This window comes from Macrobrachium nipponense, chromosome 5 (assembly GCF_015104395.2).
Source record: "Macrobrachium nipponense isolate FS-2020 chromosome 5, ASM1510439v2, whole genome shotgun sequence".
Taxonomy (NCBI): Eukaryota; Metazoa; Arthropoda; class Malacostraca; order Decapoda; family Palaemonidae; genus Macrobrachium; species Macrobrachium nipponense.
In genome coordinates, this window is record NC_061107.1 from 107,122,267 (window position 1) to 107,129,362 (window position 7,096).

General features: G+C 36.9%; 1 protein-coding gene across 1 annotated transcript in view; it reads right to left on the bottom strand.

Moving 5' to 3' along the window:
• Positions 1-5,452, bottom strand: part of LOC135215572 (leucine-rich repeat protein soc-2 homolog) — a 73,507-nt gene extending 68,055 nt beyond the window's left edge. Inside the window, exon 1 of the mRNA XM_064250430.1 lies at positions 5,431-5,452. The gene's annotated coding sequence lies outside the window, so the exon portion shown is untranslated. The remainder of the gene's footprint in view (positions 1-5,430) is intronic.
• Positions 5,453-7,096: the final 1,644 nt, after the last annotated feature.

A 7,096-nucleotide genomic window follows, 5' to 3' on the forward strand; every position in this document is an offset into this window, starting at 1 on the left:
CAAAAACCAGTATCAAGCTAAGAATACTCATAGAAAAATAGCCTAGGCCTATGAGGTACCTTTGTATTTGCCTATGAAAAGGTTTGAATTGTTATAGGCTAGTCTGAATCATTAGACCTAAAATGTATGGTAGTGTTTAAGTCAGGACAATTAACACAATAATACTGCACACATATAGATACAGTTTAATAAATACACAAGTAATAACAAATAAAATTTTTATTATTATTAATCATGATATTTTCCTTGTTTTTCCTCAGATATCTCTTACATATTTTCAGTGTGCATCAACATCTTGTGTGTGTGTATGCTGTTGATTGCAATTCAATTACAACATGCAAACCCATGATCAAGTTGGCTTCTAAGCCCTCCCTCCCCAAGCATGTTTGCCTGGGGGTGGGCAGTAAGAATTGCAACAATCCTCATATTCTCTGCACATCTTGCAATCCTGAGTTAACTTGTAATGTGTGTTTTTCTTGGTCCCCTAAGCAATGGGTAAGTTTGTGGAGAGGAAACATTACCGTCGGAGGGTTACATGCCTCCGACGAATTTGCAGGAGTGCAGCAATATGTCCCAACTCCACTTCACAACCCATTGACTACTATGCATTGTCACCAAGTTTTGACAATGGATTCAAAATCACCCCGAGGAATACTCCTTCTGGAAAGGATATGGTTTATATTATTTCTAAAAAAAACAAATGCCTCTAAAAAACTGTACAACTTGCCATTACTTTTTTAATTAGAACCTCTCCCCTTAGTCAGGCCATTACTTTTTTAATTAGAACCTGTCCCCTTAGTCAGGAGTTATAGGCAAGGTCAGATTCCCAATCACTTTGGAAAGCAGGGAAAGGATGATTCCTGTAACCACCTGTGCATCCTAATGTGTGATGTTGAGGATGACAGGCACTGTGCCAGAGTAGAGCAATTTGCAACCTTAATCTAGAAAATATAACTTCCCAAAGTCTCAACAAGATTGTTATCTGGGATACTTTCTTCTTGTGCTTGCTGTCAATACAGTTTGATATGTGAAGTCTTCTGAAGATTTTTCCTAAAATTGTACTAGATACCACAAAATCGTGCTTTGGTTCTTAACTACAATTTCTAAAGCCCCGTCCACACGGTCAAGCTCTGCCCGACTTACTTTGCTTGATGTGACATCAGAAGCGGGAGAGTCAGAACCTTATCCACTGTTTCTCCGCTTCTGATGTCACATCGAGCAGAGTTTGTTGAGCAAAGCTCAACCATGTGGACGGGACTTAAGGGATAAACAATATGAACACTAGATTCAAATCTTACACCACAGGCAGACTGGTTCCAAGTTTTATTACGCACTCAGGAATGAATGGAAATAAGCATGATCAATATCCTTCCAAATGTCATACTATAAAAAAAAGCTGCTGCTGTGGTACCACTGCTTTTCCTATTTGTCAAAATTTGTGAAACACGGAAGGAACTTTGAATGCAACTAATACCATATCAGTTGCACCTACACAGTAATTTGGTGACAATAAATAAAAAATGTTCTTTACATGAAGCCACTGACTAGTGAGGTGGTCCTTTCCCTGAACAGTTCAGATTATATGGCAAGTGACCAAGCGTTAGCAGCTACCAATACCACAAAATAAGGTTATGGCTTCAGCATAAAGCTACTAGTAATTACCTAAACATATTTACCAGCTGTTACCGAGATGGATATTTTAACCCACTTTAGCCATGTTTCTTCTGAGGAAGGTGTTGGCACCAAGAGAGCAAAGACCATCTCAGATCTTCAGCAACAAGACAATAATCCAGCAAACTTAATGCTAAATTTTGGTTTTAATATTCAAATAATAAATCATCCATACTCAGAAGAAATGAACAAAACATTACAGCTGCTAGAAAAATCAGTGTTGGGAAACAAGTAACGTAAGACCATTGAATGATGTGCTTCTAAATTCTGGTAATAAAATTTTATACTGTAACATTACTCTGATTTGTAAATGTTAACATAATGCTACATAAAAACATAAATTTAGCTCATTTTGGGGTTGTCAGGGAAATACTGTCAAACCATGCCATTTACGTGTTAGACTTGCACTGGCAATCATAACACAGGCCCACCCAAACCTTTCTTAAAAATAAGGGTAGACAGAGCAGATGTTTTGAATATTTTTTTTTTCTAAAGAAAGGGTGTGTTATATGGTAATACTATACAAATACGTACAGTATTTCATGACATTCCCAATGTAATTTGAAGCTACTGAAAATTTTCATTTAATGGCAAGCATGCTTAGCCTTGTTGCTCTACACATAAAACCATATATGTCCATGTTTTAGTGTTTTAAAATGCCCTCTAAAACTGAAGAGATGCCAAATCAGACGAGATGTTTCTGTATAATGTAAAGGATACGAATGTTCTCTAGTCTTTAGTACCAGATTCCAACTCGCAATTTACCCCAAACCTATGGTACCTATGAGCTAAGAATGAACCCCAAGGACGTACTTGGTTTTTAGCTGCCTTTGGTTTTAAAATACATAAATACCATGAATAATTCTACTGATAACCAAGTTTATTAATAAAATTTATATAGTACTTATCTAGTTTAATTCTTCAGTTGCTAATAGCCACATGTTTGTGCTCAACACCAAAATATTCAAGGGGGCATGTGAACAAAATAAATTAGACGGTTTGCAATGTAATAACCAACCATTTGCGATGTAAATGATGGAAATAATGTGAAGCTTCAATTCCAACCCCACCCCAAATTTACCATAAACTGTCAAAAGGTGGTAATTTTGGAGTTCTTTGTTATTGGGAATACAAAAGCAGATTAATAAAATTGTGAAATGCTGCATAGTCCCAGTCAATTAGTTAACCTGTAACTGTTTTATTTCTCAAGTCCTTAAGATGGGAAATGTCATGTCAATTTTCTGTAGCCGCTTTCAAGGAAACTTTCTTGGAAAACTTACAAATGAACCACAGCCTATGTTCTCCCAAACTTGATTTTACAAATAAACTTAAATGAGAAGCAACCACAAAAATATATGCATTGCACTTCTGATGAAACACCCATATCACAAATTTAAATAATTTGATAGATAGGCTTCTCTTTCCCTTACATACAATTTTTTTGTTTTGAATTGATGTTTTAAGCACTTTTATAAAACGATCTTGCCTAATAAATTGATGTATTCTGTTGTGTGTGTTGTGACAGTACAGCAAAACTAGTAGATATCCATTGACATGGTCTTGGAAAATCACATATTCTAAACTAACTAGCCTATGTGTGAGCTGCCTACACCAAACCTTAAAAATTAGTAGTCTTTGGCAGTTTGCAACTTGGAGGCTAATGCATAAAATCAAAAAAATTTTTTTAATTGGCTTCGATGTGGAATCATGTCTCTTAATATACTTGATATGAAAATCATACTAGAACCTATCATTAATTTACCATTAACCATCTTTTGTTCGTCTTAATACTTACTATGGGGCCGATATTAAACACAGCACTTATGGGAATGGTCCAAGGTATTAAAAATATACTAACCCATCTACTGGTTATTATCAATTAACTTAAAACACATGGACACAACTATTTCATCAGTTTCATAGGAAACGCCCACACTGAGTTTTGACAGACCAGTTAGGTTAGGTTAGGAACCACACCTGTATACTGAATTTGGATCCTAAGACTTATGGTTCTAGCTTGGATGATGGTAGGGTCCACCACCCACAAAAAGTCTAGCACTCAAGAGTTAGATTTGGGTGCATTCCTGTAGGTCTAACCGGGTTTACCACACTGGTAGGCGTTCATAAATTTTCCAGGCCATTATGAGGCTACTGGGTAAAAGAAGGATACATACTACATACTGAGCCCATCTGGTTAAGTTAACAAACAGTTTACATACAAAATAGGTGCCATGTTTAGTAACAACACCTTGTGATTGTGATAAGTGTAAAGACAAACAAAAGCGTAAATATCAAACATCAGCAAAAGACAAGAGGTAATCCAAAGCATAAATGAAAGGCAGTAAATATTCAAATTGGCAACTGGTGGGCACTATGTTGTGCTGGTAGTCTCCAGTTTTACTAGCTACTACTGAACAACATGAACCAATAATTTTCCTATCAAACTGTGTTGTCATTATGGCATTCACCAACTCTCAGAATCATGCTTCCTTCTTATAGTATGGCGTTTAAATATCTGACGTTGCCAATTTTACAAAACAACTTTACATGTGTGTGAATTTTAACATTTTAACTATTGTGTCAGTACTTGTATAGATGTACATTTAACATTATTATAAAATTAGATATTTAAAAGTAGTTAATTTTACAGCAATAGGAGATATATAGTTCATTTCATATATTTATTATATACAACACTGTTCTTCATTGAGAGAGAGAGAGAGAGAGAGAGAGAGAGAGAGAGAGAGAGAGAGAGAGAGAGAGAGAGAGAGAGAGAGAGAGTATTTGTACTTTACAACTGTTTACTTTCTCACTCACCCGACTTAACTCTGTTACACTTTATTCCACATTTCCTTTCTTACCAATTTATTCTTTACCTTAGATATCAAGAAATCAAGATATTTGCAGAAAGGGGAAGCTCCTCCAAACATACTGTGACCAATGAAAGTGCCCCCTGGAGAGTTTCAAAATACTTATCCATGGAATTGAACGCAAGTAGAGGTGCTAGAAAAATTGGCGACAGCACCAAAATGAGATGCCATTTGATAGAAAATCCAATTCTGTTTTTTTCCTTATTCCATAAAACACTGCCAATCATGAACCTATGTAATCACCTTAGAATTCTGCATAACAAAAAAGATATCTGATATGTGTAATGGGAGAAATAGATTTATCTCTGTTGTTGTTACAGATTTGGCAGATACTAGTATATGCAAATTAAATACACATGGAGATGACTCAGACACCACCACCAGAGCTCATTTAATTCTGGAATGACTAGTTACTCCCCACTGACAAACAAAGGTCTCCCACAAGGGTCCCCCAGAATTCTTGGACATTCCTAAGGGAAGAGAAAAACACCCTGACAAATGGTCCACACAGACAATATAATCACTATGCATAAATCACAAAATAATAAGTGGAGAAATATAAGGTTTCATGTATTTGGCAATGTTAGGAAATTCGTCGGACCCATGAAATATCAGATTCATTTCAGTGAAACCAAATGCTTCCAGAACAACTACCAACAGACTTTCATTTCAACTGAGCAAAAACTGTCATCTGACAATTAACCTTCCGTTATAAGTAAGCACGGCTTGAGCAATTCAAGACTTAGGCCTACAATATATAACATTTTCGGCTTAAGGATAACCCTACCTTTGCTTACATTGGACTGGTGTAACTTAAGCTTGATTAAAAATAAAAAAAATCCAGACTATTGTAGCCTATATCACAAACATATCTGGTACTGTAGCTTACTAGAGGCTTTCACGCCTTTATTTCACCAGTAATGCTCCGATTAAAGAACGTTCCTCCAATGCTCCTTACAATACAGATCACTGGCCATCCCGATCCTATGGGCCGCCCATCCTAGAATTGGCCAAAGTATCACGGACTCGACAGGGCCCAGGACTAGCCTATGCAAGTGGCAAGCACCTTGCGATAATGGTTAGGCTGTGCACGTCTCTTAGGCCTACTAGGTATAGTCTTGGGTATCAACTCGTGAAGGTCATCTCCTCCTCCTCCTCCACCGCACCACAGGAACTCCTTTGGAGACGCTGCAACTTTTGCACAGACACACAAATACGAACCTTCGCTAAGGGCACACAGCACACACTGCCTGAAGGGCGGCAGCAAAAGCCCAGTGGGAGGCAATGCCTTGAGAAGAGGCGTTCGAGGAGCACTATTTTGACAGAGCGGTGCGAGATGAAAACAGAGACAGACAGACAGACAGACAAGAGGGACAGAGATCCTTCGACGGGTTATCATCACCGACACCAGTCACATCTCGTTGTGACCACATCCAACGAGCCATCTTTGCACTGAGGACGGCGGCACCAGCACAGCACAACACATCAGTCAATATAATACATGAAGATCAACAACAAAATGGTATTTTCACAAACATGTCGTAGTGGTGATTTATTGAGTCATTTTTTTTCTTTTCTCTCTCCCTCTATGTTCCCCGTCCCTGGCACCTCACCTCATAATAATGTGTGAGCGTGTCCCGTCATCTCGATTCTTCCAGTTTTCCTTGGGAGTAGGAATAGCAATCCAAGTGAGGTCGCCCCTCGCGGTCAAATTAAAGTACAAAATGGGGACCCAGATGCGACCTCAGCGGCGTCCAACCAAGCAATATCTGCTGCGCCAACCGCCTGCGCACTCACTCCAAAGGAGCGCAGAGCGCCAGGGCGGCAAGTCCTACGGGTACACCTATGTCACATTTCTAGGGACGAGAGAGGAAATCCACAGATCTCTAATATATAGTGATGTTAGGAAGCGAAAAGTTCTTTATATTTTAGCCACCTCTATCCAAATCTTCAGAACTTTCGTTACATTGATAGACTTCGCATTGTTTTAGGAATTATTATTAAAGGCCTGTCCACACTAGGAAACCTTGTTTGCAAACAGTTTGCAAATTGTTTCATTTTTCGGATATTTGCTTTCCACCCAGAATGGAAGACATTTAGTGCTTCTGTGTGTATGTATATATCACAGGTCATATATATTATATATTTATATAATATCTATAATATATATATATATATATATATAGCTAATATATATATATATATATATATATATATATGTGTGTGTGTGTGTATGTATGTGTTATTATATATTATATATATATATATAATATATATATTATATATATAAATATTATTATATAAAATATTATATATTATATTAATATATATATATATTATATATATATATATATATATATATATATATATATATATGTGTGTGTGTGTGTGTTGTGTATGAATAATTATCACATCACCGTGATTCATGAAAATCATTCGAGCTACAAATGTCCTTTAATATCTGATTCGCTCTACCTCGGAATTTGATATATTTTCATAAATGTACAGAAGGGAATTTTTAGTTGATAATTTCGTCCCTCATGGAGGAACGAAAT